The sequence below is a fragment of the Sapajus apella genome, unplaced genomic scaffold, assembly GCF_009761245.1.
Source record: "Sapajus apella isolate SASKATOON/1434 unplaced genomic scaffold, GSC_monkey_1.0 scaffold5, whole genome shotgun sequence".
Classification (NCBI taxonomy): Eukaryota; Metazoa; Chordata; class Mammalia; order Primates; family Cebidae; genus Sapajus; species Sapajus apella.
Window position 1 is genome coordinate 46,992,641 of NW_022436945.1, and position 23,237 is coordinate 47,015,877.

The following is a 23,237-nucleotide window of genomic DNA, read 5'->3' on the forward strand; positions in this document are numbered from 1 at the left end:
GGCAAGATTGCACCACTGCACTGTAGCCTGGGTAATAGAGTGAGACCCTGTCTCAAAAAACAAAAACAGAAACAAAAAAACAAACAAAAAAAGCCACACACACAAAAAGAAAATATATAGGATGATATTGTAAATGAATGAATCTGGAAATAGCCTACTTAAACAACTTTGGAAGAAGACTGTCCTAAATAGCACTGGATGAGAAGACTCAAGATACGGATTTTAGCTCTGGCTTTGCTAATGGGCCAATATTTTACCTTCTCAGAGCTTCAGTTCCTTCATTACAAAAGGGCTATATTTGCCTATGCTTTATCTCAAGATTGTTTCAAGGATCAAATGAAGTATTGCTTAGAAAAATTTGTGAACCATGAAGTAGTGTAATATCATTATGATTTTCCTGATTTGGGTCATCACCACTTTTCAGAAGAATTAACAGAACTTGCTGTCTGCTGAAGTCTTATCATCCTGAGCTATGGCCTTAACCTAGGCTAGTATGCAACATGACAAAAGCATTATGAATTTAATCTTCGGTAAACGTCATTCAAGTCCTTCATCAGGATAATGGCTCCACACCAACCCAGTACACTACAACTCTGATTATAGTACACACCACACTTTTTCCCAGTTACAAACTATGTGAAAAATGAAAACTTCCTCACTTCAATTTTTTTATGATTTTTTCCTTAGCAAATTTAAAATTCCAGAGAATTCAAAATATTTTACGTAACAGAATTTTTTGTACTGACAGTCAATACTCATCACATCTCACGTTTATTTAGGAATTATGAGTTCTCAGATATTTGGCAAGTTCTATAAATTTATTCTCTAGTTAATCCTTGCAGCAGTCCCGTGTTAATATGGACAATTTAGTGAAAAGAAAATGGAAACTTAAAGATACTAAGGGGCTTGTTCAAGATGACAACTGATGAATGGTGTCATTAAGGAGCAGGCTGCCTGGTTTTAGGATGTGTACACTGAAATACTACCTTATAACATCTCCCCGGGGTCATTTTTTGGTGAAAAGTTTAAAAATTTGTTAGATATGTAGCATTTCCAGAAACCAGAAATACGCCATTCAGTGAAAATACATGACAACTTTTATTCTCATTCTGGAGAAAGAAAATTTCAGTCCTCCCTACAACCATTACAAATAAATCAATAAGTAATTTGAAAAATATCTTCACATCAGTATTACTTTCTGCCCCATATGCCCAAGATCCTGAAAACCTTTAGTTGTCTTTTATTATATTAAGATCCTGAGTACATTTGTATATTTATAGTTAGATCTAAGATAAGGATAGAAATGTCTGGTTAATTCCTGAAAATTCACTTCACCATATTGTGTTAGTCTAGAAATCCCTCCTCTTTCCCTCCTGTGTTGCAGTCGATGAGTGGATCTGAATATGCAAAGCCTATTTTAAATCAGTAACCTTAGATCCAAGGCCCAGCTTACTATTTGCCAGACTAATCAACTGAGAATTAATGTATCTCATTGAGCTCAAATTTGATCGTACGTAAAATGAGAATAATTATTAATAATGTAATTTGTAATCTGTTTGAGAGTACTTTATAAACTCCAAAAGTGCTATATAAGTTAATTAATTCTATTTTAATGTAGTAAACTAGAGATCCCTGGCAACTGAGTAAGGTAAGGTGCCCATGTCTGTCTGATTCTCTTACATTTTACCTATAAAAGCTATTAAAATATGTGCATGAGCTTTGAAAATTTGTTTCTCCTTTAGTATGGACTGAATTGTGCTCCCTGCATCTAAGTTCATATACCAAAGCCCTAACTCCTAATATGATTGTATTTGGAAATAGGGTCTGTGAGGAGATGATAATGATTAAATGAAGTATAAGGATGAGGCCATAATCAATAGGATTAACAATTTTATAAGAAAAGGAAGAGACACCAGAGCTCTCTTTCTCCCCCATATGAGGACATAGTGAGAAAGTGCTCATCTGCAAGCTGGGAAGATACCCCTCATCTAGAAATGAATTGGCTGGCTCTTTGATCTTGGACTTCCTAGCCTCTAGAGCTGTGACAAATAAATTTCTGTTCTTTAAGCTACCTAATCGATGTATGTTGTTATGGAAGTCCAAGCTGACTTAATGTACCTTCTTATATGCAAATATACCTAAGGATCTTTGATAACAACTCAAACCAGTATTAAATTACTAACTGTGTCAGTGTGTCATTCCTACTTGTGTTAGTCAGAATTCTTTAGATAAACAGAACTAACAGGAGAGAAAGAAAATACAGAGAGAAAGAGGTTTATTTTCAGGAATTGGCTCACATAATTATGGGACTCCCAAGTGCAAAATCTGTAAGGCAAGCCTGTAGGCTGGAGATTTACTCAGGTAAGAGTTCTTGTTTGCAGTCTTGAATTTGAAGGCTAGTAAACTCAAATTTTTCTCTGTAGCAGCTTGGAGGCAAAATTTCTTCTCCCTTAGGAAACCTCCACCTCTGCTCTTAAGGCCTGCCCATGTGATGAAGTCTAATCTCCTTTGCTTAAGGTCAACTGACTGTAAATGTTATCACATCTAAAATATACCTTTACAACAACGTCTAGAGTTGTGTTTTGCCAAACCAATGGGTCATTATAGTCTAGCCAAGTTGACTCTTAAAATTAGCCATCACACTGCTATAACAGATTACTACAAATTTCATGACCTAAAACAACTCAACTTTATTATTTTGCTCGTCTGGCGGTCAGATGCCTGAAATAGTTCATACTGGCTTAAAACCAAGATGTTTTGGGGGCAGAGTTTTTTCTGTAGATTGTAGGAGAAATATCCCATTTTCTTGCTTTTTCAGCTTCCAGGATCTGCCTTTATTCTTTGGCTCATGGCTTTCTTCCCCTATTTTCAAATCCAGGTCCTTCTCCTACTGCCTTCTCTCTAGCTCTCTCTCCTACCACGTTCTTTCATTTATAAGGGTGCTTACATTGAACCCATGTAGATAATCCTAGATAATCTTTCCATCCAAAGGTCAGCAGATTAGCAATCTTCATTCCATTTGCAAACTTAATTCCCTTTTGCCATGTAACATAATAAGTCTGATCTTTGGGACATGGGCATCTTTGGTGGGCCATTCTACTGCCTACCACACCGGCTGATCTTCATGGACAAACAAGTCTGTGGTGTCATTGTTGAGGCCATATCTTGGAGTTAGACCACCTAAGCTGGTAGTTCCAGTTCTTCCTCTTACTATTGCAGCACATCTGAAGGACTTTGAATGGTTTTGCCTCATTTTTCTCATCTATAGGTTAAACTAACCATTCTTAAGAGGATTTAGTAAGTTGAATCACCTAGAAAAGCATACATCAAGAAATCATTACATTATTTTTATAACTTCATGTGCTGATTAATTATGGGGATGGGGATACATTCTGAGACATGGATAACAGAAGGCAAAGAGAGAGCTTGTGAAGAGAAAATCCGTTTTTAAAACCATCAGATCACTGGGTACAGTGGCTCATGCTTGTAATCCCAGCACTTTGGGACGCCAAGGTGGACAAATCACAAGTCCATGAGATCAAGACCATCCTGGCTAAAACAGTGAAACCCCACCTCTACTGAAAAAAAAAGATTAGCTGGGCGTGGTGGTAGTCCCAGCTACTCGGGAGGCTGAGGCAGGAGAATCGCTTGAACTCAGGAGGCAGAGCTTTCAGTGAACCAGGATAGAGCCATTGCACTCTAGCTTGGGTGACAAAGTGAGACTCCATCTCAAAAAAAAAAAGAACCATCAGATCTTATGAGACCCATTCACTATTGTGAGAATAGCACAGGAAAGACCCATCTCCATGATTTAGTCATCTCCACTGGGTCCCTCCCACAACATGTGGGAATCATGGGAACGACAAGATGAGATTTGAGTCGGGACACAGAGTCAAACCATATCATTCTACCCCAGCCCCTCCCAAATCTCATATCTTCACATTTCAAAACCAATCATACCTTCCCAATAGTCCCCCAAAGTCTCAACTGACTTCAGCATTGACTCAAAAGTCCACGGTTGAAAGTCTCATCTGAGACAAGGCAATTCCCTTCTGCCTATGACCCTGTAAAATCAAAGTAAGTTAGTTACTTTCTAGTGGCAATGGGGGTACAGGCATTGAGTAAATAAATCAATTCCAAGTGGGAGAAATTCACCAAAACAAAGGGGCTGTAGGCCCCATGTGAGTCCAAAATTCAGTGGGACAGTCAAATGTTAAAGCTACAAAATGATCTTGTTTGACTCCATGTTTCGCATTTAGGTCACGCTGAAGGAAGAGGTGGGTTCCCATGGTCCAGCGCAACTCCACCCCTGTGGCTTTTCAGGGTACAGCCTCCCTCCCGGCTTCCTTCACAGACTGGCATTGAGTGTCTGCAGCTTTTCCAGGAACATGGTGCAAGCTATCAGTGTATCTACCATTCTGGGAACTGGAGGATAGTTGCCCTCTTCTCATAGCTCCACTAGGTGGTGCCCTGGTAGGGATCTGTGTGGGGGCTCCCACCTCACATTTCCCTTCTGCAGTACCCTAGCAGAGAATCTCCATGAGGACCATGCTCCTACAGCCAACTTCTGCCTGAACATCCAGGCATTTCTGTAAATCCTCTGAAATCTAGGCAGAGGTTCCCAAACCTCAATTCTTGTTTGGTGCTCTCACAGGCTTAGCACCACATGGAAGCTGCCAAGGCTTGAGGCTTGCACCCTCTGCAGGCACAGCCTAAGCTCCACTTTGGCCCCTTTTAGCTATGGCTGGAGTATCTGGGAAGCAGGACACCAAGTCCCTATGCTGCACGCAGCATGGGGACCTTGGGCCTGGCCCACAAAACAACTTTTACCTCCTAGGCTTTCGGGCCTGTGATGGGAGGGGCTGCTGCAAAAGTCTCTGATGTGCCCTGCAGACATTTTCCCCATTGTCTTGGTGAATAATATTTGGCTCCTCATTAACTTATGCAAATTTTGGCAGCAGGCTTGCATTCCTCCTCAAAAAATGGGATTTTTTCTTTCTATTGCACTGTCAGGCTGTAAATTTTCCAAATTTTTATGCTGTTACCCTTTTGAAACTGAATGCCTTTAACAGCACCCAAGTCACCTCTTGAATGCTTTGCTGCTTAGAAATTTCTTTCTCCAGTTACCCTAAATAATCCCTCTCCAATTCAAAGTTCCACAAATCTCTAGGGCAGGGGCAAAATCTCTAGGTAGTCTCTTTGGTAAAACATAACAAGAGTCACCTTGCCTCAAGTTCCCAAGTTCCTCATCTCCATCTGAGAACATCTCAGCCTGGACCTTATTGTTCATATCACTAACAGCAATTCCTTCAAAGCCATTCAAGTCACTAGGAAGTTCCAAACTTTCCTACATTTTCCTTTCTTTTTCTGAGCCTTCCACACTGTTCCAGTCGCTGCCTGTTACCTAGTTCCAAAGTTGCTTCCACATTTTCAGGTATCTTTACAGCAATACCCCCCTCCTGGTACCATTTTACTGTATAGTCTGTTTTCACACTGCTGATAAAGACATACTCAAGACTGGGCAATTTACAGAAGAAAGAGGTTTATTGGACTTACAGCTTCAGTTGGTAGGGGAGGCCTATTGATCATGGCAGAAGGCAAGGAGGAGCAGGTCACATCTTACATGGATGGCAGCAGACAAAGAGAGATACCTGTGCAGAGGGACCCCTGTTTTTAAAACCATCAGATCTCATGAGATCCATTCACTATCATGAGAACACTGTCCTCATGATTCAGTCATTCTCTCACTGGGTTCCTCCCATGACACCTGGGAATAATGGGAGCTACAAGATGAGATTTGGGTAGAGACACAGAACCAAACCATATCACCCACTTTTTTTATTTTAAGTTATCTTGCAATCTAGAGGCATAGTGACATTTTCTGTATACACATATGTATCTACTAAATCAAATACGTTTTACATTTGAGAAACATATACCTGGAAATGGAAATAAATAAAGCATTACCAAAAAGGTTAATAAGCATGTTAAAAAAAAAAAAGAATGTTTGAATGACAGCTTGATTTTTCCTGCTTTACTCCTGATTTTAAGAAAGTGACATGAGTTTGAGAAGATGTGGTAAGGTAGTTTTGATTATTTCTAAGAATATTAAATAGTCCTCTAATTAAATGTATTATGTTCAGATTAGACAATCAAAAGCAAATCACATTACATTATAAAATTGACTTCAGACATAGGTTTGTTTTTGCAGTTTTTATTGTTGAAAGTGAAGAGTAATCTCCCTAACATTGCACCTATTAGGACCTTTCTGCTCAACAAGCAAATAGAAAGCAGCAAAAATATTATATCTTACATTGATTTTGAAAATATTTTCTGAACACGTTTTGTGCAATTTTTAGATTTAAGACTTGACAGCAATAACCATGTACTAAACTTTTTGGTATTTTGTTTTGGCTCTTACTATTCCTGTTTATGACAAATATTGTGAATATAGTACTTATATTGACATGGAAATAAACTAAATTTTCACTAATTATCTGCATAGTATAATTCATTTACTCATTATGTTAAATAGAATTTTAAATTATTAAAGCACCAAATATTCTTATTACCATTTGGAACTATGACTTTACAGATTGCTTCGCTGAATGCATTGCTTAAAAATAGTATGTAGGCCAGGCACAGTGGCTCACGCCTATAATCCTAGCACTTTGGGAGGCTGAGGTGGGTGGATCACGAAGTCAGGAGATCGAGACCATCCTAGCCAACATGGTGAAACTCCGTCTCTACTAAAATACAAAAAATTTAGCTGGGTATGGTGGTGCATGCCTGTAGTCCCAGCTTGAAGCAGGGGAATTGCTTGAACCTGGGAGGCAGAGATTGCAGTGAGCCAAGATTGTACCACTGTACTACAGCCTAGTGACAGAGCAAGAGTCCATCAAAAAAAAAAATAACAACATGTAGATTACTTATAACCGATTTTTAGTGATAGTTTTATTTTATAGTGCAGTATTTATACTAACATATGCTCATAGATTAATGCAGTAGTACTTGGAAATATGAGCAAGTGGCAAGAACTTTCTCAGTAGCTCAATAGAAAACTTTGAAGGTTGAGTGCAAACTCTCATTTGTTTAACAGGCTTTTTCTTTTTCTCTTTTTCATTTAGCAAATACTTATTGAGCATGTGCTATAATTCTAGGTGTTGAGGGACTGGTTAACAGAAGATAAAAAGTTCTGCCCCCGTGCATCCTGTAGTCTAGATTTATTTTATTTTTTTGCTAACATGCTAAGTCTTTGTGATCTTTCCTGTTGATTTTATGATACTATTCTTTTGTTACGGGAAATATAAAATTAATTAGTAGAGTAAAAATATGTTTAATAAAATAATTAAATTATTGTCATTTGAAAGAAAAGTAGTAAGTAACTTACTGTGAAATAGAAAGAGAAGAGATTCATTAAGTGACTAAAAAGTCATGATTACTTCCATATTAAAGAGAATTGTGTCTCTCTGAGAATATTAGAACCTATTACATTCAAAAGTGTAACTTCAACTTCCAGATAGCGTATTTAGAAATATGACGACAGAGAAACTGGAACCTAGAGAGTTATTTGCCCATGATTGCACAGGTAAGGAATGAGGGCCCTCAGCTAAGATGCGAACCCAGGTGTGTTTGATCCCAACACCTATGCTCTTAAATAAAACCTGACCTCTTGGATTTTCTGTTACTCATTCCCTTGAGTGAGATGTTCAGTGCGAATTTGTATACTGTTAATGCATACATGCCATAAATGTATACAAGCTTTCAATAAGCATTTCTTGAGTACTTACTATTTGCTAGGTGTTGGGTATAAGAAGATGAATTAGTCAGTTTTTTTCCTCTAGGGCCTAAATATCTAGAAATATATTCACATCCTTTCAAAGTTTCAAGAGACATAGAAGGAAATTCCTGACCATTTTCTATGTTTTATTAGATGTTTCCACATAGAAAATGTTTATAATCATAACTATTTTGAATATTTTTCTTTTAACTATTAAAATTTATATAAATCAAAATTAGATAACAAATTAATATTACCTCTAATAGTAGCTACAATTGTTCATTTAGTGTGACAAAATCCATGAATTTTTACTAGATATATTTTATTTACAAGAATTTAATTTTAATTGTGATTTCTTTTTGCAGTATTGTTTGCCTCCAGCTAGCCAGTTATGCCAGATAATAAGTGTGTGTGTGTGCATGTGTGTGTGTGTGTGTGTGTGTGTATGTGTGTGTGTAATTAGAAAAACAAAAAATTAAGAATGGCAAATCGGTAATTGTCCTAAAAACCTAAATTTATGTTGGAAATTTTAAAGTTTTCTTCTTTTGGGGAGCTATTGCTCAAATGCTTTGGGGTAAGTTTTCAACACAGTATGTGTTAAAATGGAACCGTGCATGTCTTATTGACATTAATGGGAATCTCTCAGCTAAATCCGCTCTTGCTGTGCTAAAAATGTACCCCCTAATGCTTTAGTAGTTTCTCGGCTATCATTGACACTAAAATAGAGTTATTATGGTCCACAGTATAAATATACACTTAGACAGTTTAAAAATATTTATTTGATATAGGGTTATGTGAATTGTTATAAAAGCACAAACCTAATACCCCACCTTTTAATATTGGAAATAGTGGTGTTCAGTCAACCAAACTATATATTTTACTTCAAACAAGGCAGAGATACTTTGCCTCACTTTTGAGTTTTTTTTTATTCCTTGCTATGATTCTCAAAAGAAACCACTAAGGCACAAAGTGAGAGCACCCGATGGATTCACGAATATAATGCCATATGTTAAATGTATTCTTAGAGCTTCCTTCTTTTTCCCTATTGTCCTTATTTTTAATTTATGTACATCCAGAGCTTCAAAAGCATTCTATCTAGTATATGCTACACATTGAGTTTTACTCAGTTTTTTTTTTTTTTTTTAATTTTGCTCTTTAGGGTGCAGAGATATTTCCTGTAAAGTATGCTCCTACCTGTTTTCTTTTTCCATTTTAGAACTCTCTATTCTCCTACCTGTTTTCTTTTTCCGTTTTAGAACTCTCTAAAATGGAAAAATGAAGTACTAGAATTGGAGAGAAGTTACACATATACACTTAAGAATAATGAAAACTAGTTTAGACTTGTTGAGTTCAAAATGCCTCTGTATGCCATAAAGAAGTATTGTCATAATCGTATCAGATTAAAATTTAAAGTTTATGTTGGGGGAACAGTCAATTCAATGGATGGATTTTGGAGTCATGAGCATAGATGTGGCAGTTGAAACTCTAGGACTGGAGTAGATCACTAAAAAAGGTAGAATAATAAGTGAAATGTTTGGAGAAATTATACAAATAAAGACAATGACAAAGAGAATTTGAAGAGTTAGGAAGAGATTGTAGAAATGATAGACAAGGAAGAAACCGTTTTAAGATGAGGTGATCAAATATTTAATGTTCCATAGTATTATAGGCATATAAATGGAGAAATGGCAATTTAATTATTAATCCATGATGATATTCAGTGGTTTTAAAGAAATAGGACTTGGACTCTGAAATACTGAGGCATGAATGGAAAATGAAGAAATGGAAATTGCTATCAAGACTGTCAAAAATTATTTCAAGTAATTGGCAGTGAGAAGGCATCCAGTAAAATGGTAGTGTGCAATGTAGCATGGGTTAGGGGAGGATTTTTTTTTTTTTTTCTGACTTGTCTCTTTTGGATTGGCAAAATTTGCATACATTTACCAGTAGGAAGAGCTTTTAATATGTATTCCAAACTGGGCTGCTTCTAACAGGGAAAATGGGGCAATGACTCCAGGATAACAGACATACACTATGACTGTGCCTAGTAAACTAAAATTTGTGGAGACACCAATGTAGAATTCAAGTGAATTAACTCCAATTTTAAATCCTAATCTATTGAGTGGATAGGTTTCAGTAACATAGAAAGCTTTTAGGGTTCTGGATGATATAGAGTGCAGAAACATTTTGACATTTATTTCAGAGATGATAGGAACCAGTGATGCTTTCCCAGTGATTGGTTACATTCATAGGCAAAACTTGTAAGGCATATGCCAGTGATTTCATTAAATGTTAAAGGATGTCTTCCTTGAAATGAAAGGAAAAGTCAGAAACACAGCTCTGACTTAAGGCATTTTTATAGAGGATGTTTCTATAGCATATAAAATATGACAAAGAGACTTCTACCTATTACAAGAGAAGATAGCTGCAAGTATAGATTTTTAAACATATTTATTTGTTTAGTTTAACTTTTAATAACCATTAATTTGAGCTATGTCGAACAGGTCCAAAGAAGCTTCAGATAAAACTTTACTTGCATATTTCAAGTTATTTAATTTTCAAAGTAGAGTATTTTCTAGAATAATATATTAGGAATGTTAGATGATACAATTGGCCTCTTTTTATACTAAGAGGGTCTCATTGTCTCATTTGGCTTGGTTTATTTATTGAATTCTCCTATTCCTGTGCCTGCCTTGTTGTGCACTGTTTTCCATAGTCCCTCAAGCTGAAAATTGATCTCCAGTCAATAGTGTGCAGTGATTCGATCTGCTCTGTAATCAGTTCTGCTGTGTGAATGAAATTCATCATGGGAGACTTGATTATTCTCTCTGTTAGGACTGACCTGGTTGAAAGGACTGTCAAGGGGCCTGAAATTTGTATGCTTTGGATGTGTGCCATAGGAATTAGTTGCTCAACAAAAAGAGCTAAATTGATCAGACATGAGGGTCTGGTGTTATTGATTTTTTTCCCTCTTCCTCCTGAGCAGCTAGATGAAAGGATGCGTATTTAAAAGCTATAATTCTACCATTTAAGTAAAAATATTTCTCTAGTCTTACAAGTCTTACTGATGTAGTTTCAAGTAACTTTATAGAGTAAAACAAGATTTATAATTGAAAAAAAGACATATTTAGTTCGTTAATAAAAACTTAAATCAACAGTATTGTATTATTTCTTGTTCTTGCTCTTGGAAGCAGATAGTGATGCCAAATAATTCTTCCTGTAGAGATCAAACCATCCTTTGTTTGAGATCAAAAGTCAGTCCTTTGAAGTTGCCACTCAACTTTCTTTTTTAAAATTTCTCTTCAAGTTTATTTTTAAATGTAGAAATTTAAATTTTTAATTTATAAAAAATGATAGATGCTCAATTAAAATATTGCCACCAGTACAGAAAAATATAAAGAGAAAGAATAAAGTCACCTGGCAGCTACACAAAAATAAATTTTGTTAAATTTTTCTCTATCCTTCCAGATATCTTTCTGTGCCGTGCACATATACTAAATTGATGTTCTATAAACTACGTTTTTTACTCAACAGTATGTCATCACCATTTTCTAAGATAATGAATACAGTATACAGTTTTTGTGTTGCCTTTTTATGATTGCATAGGATTTAGATATTTAACTGATTTCCTGCTGGTGGACATATGGAGTGTTTAATATAAACAATGCTGTGAAATAACTGTCTTATTCAAAGATTAGTGTCAGAAAAGAATGATTTGAGTTGTATGAGCAAGTAGGAGTGTTAGTAGGGTACAGACGTCTACACCTTAGAGAGCCTAAGGCTAAGCCATGAAATTGGGCCTACTTGAGGGCCTGGAATCAGGAAGTAAATGGCAATCACTTTGGCACATTCTTTTGGCTTAGCTCCTCTTTGGTATCTGTCTGGTTGTCTTTTTAGTAAGATTCCTAGTTACCTTTGCATTGTGCATATGCTGGAAAATGCCTGCTCCACTCCTACATGACCTCACAACTTAAGAATGATTAAGGTTTTCTTTTTTATTTCCAAATTTTAAGGAGAAATGTATTATTTGGCAAATATGATTGATAGTTAATTTTATGTATTTACTTGACTTGGATATGGGATGCAGAGATAGCTGATCAAACGTTATTTCTAGGTGTGTTTGGGAGGATATCTCCAGAAGAGATTAACATTTGAATTGATAGACCGAGTCAAGAAGATTGCCCTGAGCAGTGTGGTGAGCATGATCCAATTTCGTTGAGAGCTCAAATAGAATAAAAAGGTAGAGGAAGAGCAAATTAACTCTTTTTAGCTTGGGACATTCATCTTCTCCTGTCAGACATTGGATCCCCTGGTTCTCAGGCCTTTGGGTTTAGACTGAAACTGTATCTGCAGCTCTCGCAGTTATCCAGCTTGCGTAAAGCAGCAGATTATGGGACCTTTTGGCATCCATAATCATGTAAGCCAGTTTTATAAATCTCCACATTTGAGGAAATAAGAGCACAAATTCTGAAACCCTTTAATTGTACTAACAATGAGAAAAGTGGCTACAGTCACTCTACTATAGGAGTGGACAAGTGGCAAAAGGCTAGCTTTTTGTTAAAATTTAGTTTCTCCAAAGGTGTCATTCCAAAAAAAATTTAAATTATTTGCTTTAAATATTCAATTTCGTCAAATGTAGGAGGTAATAACATGTAACTTGAAAGAAAAGTTAGGAACAAGAATTAATACCTATGACTAAGAGAGAACTTTTGGGGATTTATTAGTGACTTCTATTTATATTTTGTACTACCATCACAAATTGACTTGAAAACAAACTATGTCCTAACTAAATTCTGAAGAGAAAAGCCTTAGTGGGCCTGTGTTACTATTAAGAATGCAAATTTTTGATATTCAGAAGTATCAGAAATCACTCAGAAATTGATTTCTTGGATAGTTAAGTGTTCTGAGTGAAGGGAGCTTGAAATTTATAAAGTGTAAACTAGTTACTTCCATTTTCAGTTCTATTACAAATATTCCTAAAATGTTTTAGCACATTTATTTGTAAGGTGGATGCAATAAAAATGATATATCTTCTTTGATACAGGCTTATAATGCCTGAGGATCGCTTTTTGTAATGTGAAGTTCGTAATGATAATTTTAGGTTATATGTCTCCTGAGTCCAGGACTGATGCTGGTAACAGTATTTTATTAATAATAATTTCAATGTGTTTTCTTATGATTTATCTTTTTCTCTAAAATACTAGTACAATACAGAAAGTGAGATGATGTTTTGTTGATAATTAAGATTTTAATGTTTCTATCAAGTACAAGGATATTTTCTGGTCAATGCTATTGATCAAAATGGACAATGGAAAGATTAGTTCAGGTAAGTAAAGGGTTAGAGGTTGAAAGACCAAAAAAAACAAAATCATTTAAATTAGAGAGGTGTTCTTTCCTAATATGATATATATAGCATACGTATTTGTATGTATATCATATATATTATAATGGGAAATATATATTTAGCAAACTCAAATATATATATATATATACATATATATATACACATATATATATACATATATATACATATATATATACATATATATGTATATATATATAATATACTATGTAATATCTTTCATATAAAATAGCTGTGTTTTATAAGGCTTTACCACAAAGAGCCATAATGACTCAGGGCACACAATTGGAGCTCTGGACAGTTTGAATTCTTATAAACGATTGAGATTATGTTTTATTTAGTGTTGTGCTGTTTGGTGTACATATAGATATTTGAATTTGCTTTTAGCTTATGAATAAATATATCTACTTATATATAGGATTGAGGAAAATAAAAGTATTTCATAATTCTGTTTCTAAATAGCATGTCTTGTATCCTTCTTGTACAATTAATTTTAACTGAAAAAATGTGTATAAACTAAACCTCAATGAAAATAAAGCCATCACCTTAAGCTTGAATATTCTGTCTTGAAAAAAATACACTTATATGTTAGGCCAAGGTTAAGGAATTTACTGTCTCTGAAGGTTCTGACGATTGGGTTGCTGGCATGGTGACGGCATGGTGAAAGAATACATATTCCATTACTGGGTGGACTTCTCACCCATGTGATAAATAGTATACGTTACAGAGAAGTATAATGATGATATTTATTTCCTCTGTTTCAGGGAAATGAGGCAATGTGTGTATGTCTGTCTTAACTTAAAAATCTCTCTCCTTACCAATATACTACAGATAAAAATGGCTTTTTTTGAGTTTAAGTTGTAAGCACGTAAAAATACTTGTTAAAAATTTATTTTCTTCAGGGTGTGTAAGCTAAAAACCTTAACACACAAAAAAGAAAGAAAAAAAATTTATTTTCTTTGGACTCTTTGTAAAGTAAATGAAAAAGATACATTGGAAGATTTTAATTCTGGTGTAAATAATGCTGGCATTGCTGATAAAACTAATATCTTCATTATAAAATAGCTATATTATATAAGGTTTTACAACAAAGAGCCATAATGACTCAGGGGACATTATTGGAACACTAGAATTTTTATAAACGAATGAGATCCTGTATTATTTCGTGTTCTATTGTTCAGTGTACATGTAAAATATCACAAAATATATGCAGTAATATAATATCCTAAGAATGTGCTAAATTAAAAACCACCTTAATTGAAGTGTGGTGTATCACTTATATGGTGTTGTATTTATTCTGCACATGTTGTTCAAATTTAAATTTTTAATTTTATGGCATTTCTTAATCTTAGTATTACCAAAACACCCTTTTTATTAATATAATACAATTTCATTTGCAGGGTTTGTTTTTTTTTTTTTTTTTTTTGACAGAATCTCACTCTGCTGCCCAGGCTGGAATGCAGGGCACTATCGTGGCTTACTGTAGCCTTGATTGGGCCTTGAGCTGCTGGCCTCAAGCTATCCTCCTGCCTCAGCCTCTGGAGTAGCTGAGACTCCAGGCATGTGCCACCATGTCCAGCAGTTTATTTATTTATTTATTTTGTAGAGAAGGATTCTCACTATGTTGCTCAGGCTGCTCTCAAACTCCTGGACTCAAGTGATCTTTTTGCCTCGGCTTCCCAAAGTGCTAGAATTATAGGCATCAGCCACTGTGCCTTGCCTGCATTTTTTTTTTTTTTTTGAGACAGTCTCATTCTGCTGCCCAGGCTGAAGTGCAGTGATCTTGGCTCATTGCAACCTCTGCCTCCCCAATCCAAGCAAGTCCATGCCTTGGTGTCCCCGAATAGCTGAGATTACAGATGTGTACCACTACGCTTGGTTACTTTTTGCATTTTTAGTAAAGACGGGGTTTTGCCATGTTGGCTAGGCTGTTCTTGAACTCCTGGCCTCATATGATCCCCCCACCTCGGCCTTCCAGAGTGCTGGGATTATAGGCATGAACCACCATGCCCAGCCAAAATTAAAAAAAAAATGTTTTTCATAGTATGCGTTAATTATTATATTTTTCCCCTCTATCCAAGGGTTAGAAAAGATTTACTAGGGTATTTGATATGAGGATCTACCCTGGGAGCATTTTGTAAATTGCTCCCCTCCATCTGGTGAACCCTATAAAGAAACTCAAATTCTGTGTTGTGGTGGAGAGATATTAGTTACTTTTAGCAAAGTTTAAAGGGTATATTTAATAGGAAATGAAAATGAAAGGAAGAATTTTAAATGTAAAGGAGGATCCAGAGTGATGACTATCAAAAGAAAACCATGGCTAAGTGTTGTCTGGGGAAACCTTCCTTTTCTGATACAAACTCTGATCAGTTCCCACAGGTATAGAAAATGTGTCTTCAAAGTAAGATTTCTCTAGCCATACTTTAGGATGCTGGAAAACTTCTGTAGCTATGTTTCCAATTCGGTTTTATGATGTTAATATCTTTTTTGGGTTAGGAACATAAAACCTGAAAAAAAATTATATAATATGTATTTTTTTAAAGACTTAACTAGGCAAGACTATAAAATATGTCTTTTTCAAATTCAATTGAGTTATATATGTGAGACAGTTTTGGTGGGATTTTTCTATTCATCAAGTTGGATTTAGGAAGAGATCTGTCATCCTAATAGGTTAAATGGGGATAACATCTAGTCTTCAATTGTATCTTACCATGACATTGAATAAAATTTTACCAATATTTATGTTGAAGGTAAAATATCTGCTTCCTCATGAAACAAAAGAATAACTATAATCCATATGAAGTGAATTCATAACTCTTTTAAAAACTCGCTTACAAATGAATTGTTTTTATCAACAGAAAGGCAGAATGATTTCTGCTTTTTCTTGGAAGAGCTTGCTTAAAATAATAGAACTGGTTTATTAGAAACTAATCAAATGTCCAGTGAATTGCTAGTTTTCTATTTTTTTGTTTGAAGAAAAGAAATTTATTCAATCCTCATCTTTAAGGAGAATTCATTTCTGGGGTTATGAGAATGTGCTTGTATTACTTACATGGGGGATACCTAGAAAACTTGGATTTAAAGCATAGATTTCTTTTCGTTCTGTTTTACTCTTAAGATTATTCAGTTTTTAAAGAAATATCATTACTGTTTAAGATTATCCCTGTAATGAGAAATCACAGCATGCCTCTTGAAAAATGGTTCCACTTCATCTTTTCTCATTCATTTGCTAGCACGATTATAAATGCATGAGTGCAGTGCGTGGCTATTCAGGTCAAATTCTCTTTCAGGACTGATGTTCCTGTTATACAGTTTATCCATCTATTAACATCCTGAAATGTCAAAAGCTTCATTTTTTAAGAGTAGAATGTCAGTTTCTTTTTTACTTAGAGCAATTTAGCCAGCACAAAAAGGAAGAGATTTGACAGTCATAGCTGTCAGGGCAAAGATTGGCCGATGATTTGAGGAAATAGGCATAAATATATATCAGGGTACCTGCAGTTTATGTATCTCTAGGACAATTCATGTGGTGAAGTGGAAAGACAAATTTGGTGTATCTGTGTGAAAAGAGCTGCATCTAGCTCCTAAATTTCAGGGTTTTGAGAAATAGTTATTCCTATAAACTCTTTTCTTTAAACGCTTAAGTGACTTTTATATTGTAACCCAGTGTATCATTGTCTTGTAGGAGAAAAGACGTTTTCATTTAAGTACTGTTTACACCTAACTATTTGAAGCTGTGATCTCATAATTTTAAAAAATTCATTTCACTGATAATTCGAGTTTTATTTATTATGAACATGTTGATAGAAAACTAAGGAAGTCTTATATATGTAGAAAAGGTGTTGGATAGAGAACAAAGACTCTATTAGATATTCTATCTGTACTTATTTATTGCATATAAAATGAATCATATAAAATACTGAAATTGCTTTAAAAATACTGTAAATTATATTCAGATCAGTGGGAGACTACACAAACTGTACATATCCCTATTTTCAAGTTGTCAGTCAAATCCAATTAGCTTCCTCCGAAACCTCTCGAAAAATTCTCTTGTGGGAAAATGGATTGGGGTGGCTGGCTGTTTTCCTTTTTCATTTCATAACTGATTTGGACCTGAGCAATGATTTGGTTGTTACCCATGCTCCGTATGGATTGAAAATATCTTCCTATGTTGTGGGAGTCCGTGCAGTCCTGGAAGGTCTGTGAAGCTAAGTCTTTGCTCCTTTGTGAAAGTTTCATTCTCTGAAGAGTACTGTACTGCCTTGAGAAGGCCTATCTGTTTGTGCTTTTCCTCTCTAAAAAGCAAAGTCAAGAGCATGGAGGTTACAGGTTAGTTTGGTGGCTTGTTTTCCTCAGCGTGTGAGGGGTAGGGTGGTGTGAGGGTGGAAATGGGTCTCATTATGCCTTTCAGTTTATTCGTTTGTTGGTCCTCTGTCAACCTGCCAGCCCTCTCTGTGGGATAACTGCCCTTTGTATAATAATCTGCCAACATTCATGGTGGTTACATTCACTGTACCCATTCTACTGTGGCACTCCATTACGACTGGGTTTTGAATGCAAAGCTTCATGATATCTGGTATAAACAGTGTGCTGAACAACAAAGGCATCCTTTGTATTTCTTAGTTTTCTTACAATCCCATTTTTTTACTAGCTTTGAAGAGGGGATTTTCTTAAAATAGGGAGGAAAATGCATGCAGTCACCACTCTGTTCCATACTTTCATAAGGCAGTGTTTGGGGTGGGGAGGTGCAGCTGATTTGTTCCTTAGACTAAAATGGGCTACATTTGAGGCTAATTTCCTACCTGTGGAGGTGTGGATGAATTGCCCTTTGTTTTCTTGCAGTTTCCTTGCCTGGCAGGTGGCCACATTGATTATTCCTGGCATGTGCTTTAGAAGTGCCTCTCTGATCCTGGTAAGCTCCTGCTTTGTCCACAGCAGTCCTGTAGAATTCTTAGCTCTGAATTCTCTTCTCCAAGGAAAATGTGCCCCTGACCCCTTTGTGCATACCTCTTCTGATCTGTTTTGTTTATTCCCTCTTGTCTGTGGGGGCTTGAGGTCATTTGGAGAGTACAGTTGAATGACAGACAAGTGTCAGCAGACAAGTGACAGTTAAAAATTAAGCACGGAAGATTTGTTTGCTTTCCCTCCACACTCCCACCAATAACTTTAGAGTTAGAATCAAAGCTCCAAGTTATGAGGAAATGCAACATGCTTGGGATGCGACAGCAGACTGGAGAATTACTGTGCCTCGGCTTTCTGGTCATTTCTTGCCCTTCTTAGAGGTCTTGCGAGGCTTTGTGAAGGTCGAGAGACTACATTCCTCTTTTTCTTCTCCTGTTTAGTTTTTCTTGAAATCTTTTGACTCCAGTGGAGATGATGTGTTTACACTGTTTGTAAAAAATCAGTATAAACTGACATTTAAATGGTCACCTTAAAATGTATTGAGCAGTTGCTGTGTGCTATGCTTCACATGTATTTTCTTTCTTTCTTTCTTTTTTTTTTTTTTTTTTTTTTTGAGATGGAGTTTCACTTTTTTTACCCAGGCTGGAGTGCAATGGCACGATCTCGGCTCACCGCAACCTCCGCCTCCTGGGTTCAAGCAATTCTCCTGCCTCAGCCTCCAGAGTAGCTGGGACTACAGGTGTGCGCCACCATGGCCAGCTAATTTTTGTCTTTTTAGTAGAGACGGGATTTCACCATGTTGACCAGGATGGTCTCAATCTCTTGACCTCATGATCCACCCGCTTTGGCCTCCCAAAGTGCTGGGATTATAGGTGTGAGCCACCGCACCCAGCCCACATGTATTTTCTTTTAACCAATGTACCTATATGTGACCATGAAAGTCAGTGAAAAAATCCTCATTATATCATAATCTCTCTAACATTTACTTTTAATACATTCAGAGTAGACTTAGAAGACTTCCATGACAGGCTGGGCGTGGTGGCTCACATCTGTAATTCCAGCACTTTGGGAGACTGAGGTGGGTGGAATACTTGAGGCCAGTAGTTCAAGACGAGCCTGGCAAACATGGTGAAGCCCCATCTCTACTAAAAATACAAAAACTAGCCAGGTGTGTAGTTGCAGGCCTCTAATCCCAGCTATTTGGGAGGCTGAGGTGAGAGCATTGCTTGAATCCAGAAAGAAGAGGTTGTAGTGAGCCGAGATTGTGCCACTGCACTCCAGTCTTGGTGACTTCAATTAAAATAATAATAATAAATAATAATAATAATAATAAAATACTTCTATGACAATACAGTACAGAATCAAGGAAACATCTTTCTGTTATGTGTGTTTTCAGGTGGTTCTCAAAAGTTAGTATGAATATGATTCACTGTTTGTGTGTGTATGCGTGTGTGAAAGAGAGAGAGAGAGAGAAGAGATTGATTTGATTTAGCAAGTGTTATGGTGGCACAGGGATCTGCATGTTAAATAAACATTTAATTTCTGTGCAAATGGCTCAGAGACAATAGTTTGAGGACCACCAAGAAAAGTCATTATATGTGGCAGCTAGCATTATAAATGTATCATTTTGAGTGAGGCTCACAAACTGAGCTGATTTTACTATTTAACTGATTTAGCTGATTTCGCTATTTACAAATTGGATGTCCAGGAGAACAATTTAGCCTTTGTATACTTTCTTTTTATATACACTTGTGATTATTTAAATATTGTACAGATAAAACCATATACCAATATATACCAATATGTTTTCCATTCATCATTAAAAAACTATTGAATAAATATTAAGTGAAAGTCAGCATCATAATGAACATTTTCTATAAATATACATTATTATTGTTTTTCAACAAATTTTAAGTAAACTAAGAGAATGTAACAGTATTATGATAGTCTATTTTATGTTAGTTGTGAAGTAATGACATTTCCATGTTTCAGTAAATTTAACTCATGATCATTACATGTTTTACACATGGAAAGTAATTCTAATCTATCCCACAGCCCTTGTTAATGAGTACTGATAGTAGTGATACTGTGGGGAAGATTTATAAAATTTCCCCCATAGACCACTAATAGAGTATTTAAGTGCTATAGAGTCAGATTGACCCTAGAAGTTATTGATCCAACTTCAGTCTTCTCTAGTCTTTGACCAGGATGCTTAACTTCTCAGTACTTTCTGTTAAATGATTATAAGAGTTGTTCTAATAGATTTATTTTAAGGTTTAATGTAAGCATATATGAACAAGCCCATAACACAATGCTTCACACATACAAAATTTCCCTATATGTTTAATTAGGTGCCCAGTAGTGTCAAATGAGCACAGACAATCTGCAGATTTGTTGATTTTATCGGCATGGTTTTATTTAGATAATTGTTAAACTCAACAATGCAGTTAACCTTATGCTAAAAGAAATCTTAGATTTTTTAAGTATATATTCAGGTCCACTGTCCTTCATTTTAGAAACTGAGGAAAATATGTACAGAATAATGAGCGAACTGGTATTGCATTTGGTTTACTTGATCCAGGAGTGGAATACACATTTAGCCTCACTGTACTTGTGAATATTAAATTAAGATGCGTTAATTCACAAAGGTTGAGTTCATTGCTGTCAAGTAGTACCCATTTGCTGGTAATTTATACCATGCAAGAGGCTTCGTATGTTTTTGAAATATTAGCAAGAATGTAAACTATTTTTCATACTATAATTTTAAAAAATTTTCTTTTGAATTTGTTCTAGTAACAACAGGTAGCTATATAGCCTTGTAACTAAAATTGTCTCGCCCTTTGTATGTAAATATAAATTGTCAAGGATGGCTCTGTAGTTTGGCAGCGGTTCTACGTGGTGATGGAGCCCAAGGGGACACTCTTGGGTTTCTTGGTACTTGAGTTTTTGAAGCTCAGGTGTTTTGGAGCCAGTCTGTTGCCAGCTAATGTATTTTCAGAGGAGATGCTCTGGCAGTAACTCCTCAGGCAGAGAGAAGCAGTCAGTTTGGTCAAATAACTGAAGAACAACGTGATTGAGATCCCTGTCCAGGATAAATCCTTTTTAACTGGCCCTGGCTGCTGTGTAGAGTGTGAAGTTGGGTAGGGTGTCTGTGCTTATTCTGCACTTCATAAAGTACTCCATCTGAGAATGCTGCGCTTTATTTTGGCAGCTGTGATGTGGTGATTAGGCTTGTATTTTAGACAGGACATGCATCAGAGTCATTATCCCTCAGATTCAAACTAAATTGGATATTCTGCTTTACCCACATCTGACTGTTTGCTGCTTACTAGAGGATGGCCTTACCAGCTCTATTATCCTCATTTAAAAGCCCAGTCCAAAATATCACACTCCTCAATGAATTCATTCTCTCTTTTTCTCTTTGCTTCCACAACTTCCATGCTTTTCTCTATTATTAATTCAAGATTTATAACTTATCTCACTTTGGGAGCATGGGGTCAGTGGAGTAGACATTCTCATACACTTTATTCTGTGAATTTTTCAAGTTCCCAGTATAATCCCAAGTACATACTAAATGCTAAATAAAAGTGGAATTAATGAATCTGTCATTAAGATATATCTTTGTAAGGTAGACTTTAATATGCTATTGTGGGTCTTGAGTGAAGTGTTGCTATTGTTCAGCTTAAAACTAAATATAATTTATACCAGTCTATTTCTCTTATGCTGTTTATCTTATGCTATGTGGAATATCACTGCTCATCTGGGAGATTTCTGCACAAACTTTTCCTTTAAAGCCTCTTTTAAAGCTGTTTTTACTAGTGTTGAGAAATAGCAGTTGTAATAAATACTGATATATCAAGAGCCAATGGATTTTTAACTATGTTTGATGGATTATATAAGTGTTATATATATATATATCCCTCATTTTTCTTCTTGTGTTCGGAATAAGTTGTATGTAGAGTTTTGGTTCTTGTTTTATTGCAAACCCATTTTGTTACATGTATAATCTATTGGAATCAATAAATTTTGAGGAATAGCTATATTTCATATTTTCAAAACCTGCTTGTGGGGAGATTTGCTAGTGTGAGGATATTAGTTAATATTTTCCTTTGAGTAAACTTTATTAGTGTATTATTGTAAAAGTAATTCATGAATTTTGATAAAATATCAGAGTACAGAAGTATGTAAAATAAAAAGTATGAACCTCAAACCCTTAACATCATTGCCCACAGCAAATGCTATAAGCGATTTATTATATATTTTTCTAGATGTTTTCCCATATATACAGAATCGTATATGGGACATCATATATGTAATATATATATGTGTGTGTGTGTATATATATATAATTTATATGCACACATTTTATTCTATGCACACATAATGCATAAGATATTCATTCATTTAAAAATAGAAATATAGCTGTTATACAAAATATTCTCTTAAATGTTTTTGTTATTGCAAAATTTATCTTAGATATCTTCTTCTGTTAGTGTATATTTAGTTCATTCTTTCATCAGTCCCATAGAAGTCTCCATATGCAAGCCCCACAATGTAGTTATTCAGTCTCTTATTCTGGTAATTTAGCATTGTTTTCAACTTTTTCATACTTTAAACATAGCTGCAGCAGACCTCGTGGGCATACTTTCTGATGCACTCATTTTTGGGGAGAATATATTTGTAAAAGTGGGATGCAAGGGAAATTACAAAATTTGTAATTAATATTTTGTTAAATATTGACAAAATACTCTAAAATGTAAGTGTTCTTTCTTATCTATGGTTATTTAAAGATAGGAGATTTATATTTTCAGATAAGTGCTTTTTTCTGATTTTAAAATAATATATATTCATTGTAGAAATTTTAGAATTATATGAGTGTTAAAGAATAAAGAGAAAAGTTTTATAATCTTACTACCTAGAAATAAACACTATTTGGGTTGGTTCCAGGTCTTTGCTATTGTAAACAGGGAAAATGTGGCACATATACACCATGGAATATTATGCAGCCATCAAAAACGATGAGTTTGTGTCCTTTGCAGGGACATGGATGAACCTGGAAACCATCATTCTCAGCAAACTGACAGAAGAGCAGAAGATCAAACCCCACATGTTCTCACTCATAGGCGGGTGTTGAACAGTGAGAACACATGGACACAGGGAGGGAAGCACTACACACTGGGGTCAGTTGGGGGG

The 23,237-nt window shown here is 35.5% G+C and overlaps 1 protein-coding gene across 5 annotated transcripts in view; it reads left to right on the top strand.

Annotated features, from left to right (window-relative positions):
* The window catches only part of ADGRL3 (adhesion G protein-coupled receptor L3), an 844,276-nt gene that overhangs the window by 116,360 nt on the left and 704,679 nt on the right, over window positions 1-23,237 (top strand). Inside the window, exons 1-2 of one of the 5 annotated variants that reach the window (XM_032272151.1) lie at window positions 15,170-17,471; window positions 17,985-18,054. The exons of 2 other annotated variants lie outside the window; for them this stretch is intronic. The gene's annotated coding sequence lies outside the window, so the exon portion shown is untranslated. Of the gene's footprint in view, window positions 1-15,169; window positions 18,055-23,237 lie in introns of those variants that run through there. 2 more of the 5 variants (XM_032272140.1, XM_032272135.1) reach the window with 2 other exon arrangements.